Source organism: Sinocyclocheilus anshuiensis, unplaced genomic scaffold (assembly GCF_001515605.1).
Source record: "Sinocyclocheilus anshuiensis isolate Anshui unplaced genomic scaffold, SAMN03320099.WGS_v1.1 scaffold88, whole genome shotgun sequence".
NCBI classification, from domain to species: domain Eukaryota; kingdom Metazoa; phylum Chordata; class Actinopteri; order Cypriniformes; family Cyprinidae; genus Sinocyclocheilus; species Sinocyclocheilus anshuiensis.
In genome coordinates this window covers 857,846-858,624 of record NW_015555728.1, presented here as the reverse complement: position 1 = coordinate 858,624, position 779 = coordinate 857,846, and the positions used below count along the sequence as shown (strand labels likewise).

Below are 779 nucleotides of genomic sequence, written 5' to 3'. Positions count from 1 at the left end.
TATTTATTTGTGTATATTTATTTGTGTATGTGAAAAAGGGGACCTGATCTGGCGGTGAAATTGCACTGGCACACACGTTACCCTCCACTTACATTCCTTTTCCCTCTGCTTTGCTTTCGCTATAGATAGGCGGGTACACACAGCATTCTATACGCACAGACATTACATTTGTTTACGCATTATTTCCCGGCCATAATACATACTCGGACATTCATACATCTTGTAAGTTTATGGTAAACGTTTAGTTACGTTATTGGATTGTGTTATATTGTATGCCATACCTGTTACATGTTGAGTGTTGTCAGATTACGGGTCGGAGGAGGCAGCGGAAAATACGAGCGCAGAGTGCTCAGCACGTTTATACCACTATAGACACCTCCTGCCGACACCGGAAGCCGACCAAACTATTTAATCCTCAGGGGGAGAACGTTATTGTTTGTACATGTTTAGAGTGATCACTTGTGAATGTTTTATATCCTTATCTTTCTGATTTGAATGTTGTTGTCACATATGGTAATATGTTTGTAGTATATGTTTATTTATATGTGAATACATTTATCATACTCTCCTGTTATTGATAAGCTCCTATAGGGGAGGAGCCTGGTCTTTAAAGGGGTCATATGATGCGATTTCAATTGTTCCTTTCTCTTTGGAGTGTTACAAGCTCTTGGTGCATAAAGAAGATCTGTAAAGTTGCAAAAACTGAAGTCTCAAATTCAAAGAGATATTCTTTATAAAAGTTAAGAGTCAGCCACACCTACCTAAAACGGCTCGTTCTA

At 38.8% G+C, this 779-nt stretch overlaps 1 protein-coding gene across 2 annotated transcripts in view; it reads left to right on the top strand.

The window, feature by feature from the left end:
- Positions 1-779, top strand: part of LOC107672769 (AN1-type zinc finger protein 5-like) — a 7,889-nt gene that overhangs the window by 3,865 nt on the left and 3,245 nt on the right. The gene's annotated exons all lie outside the window — the stretch shown is intronic.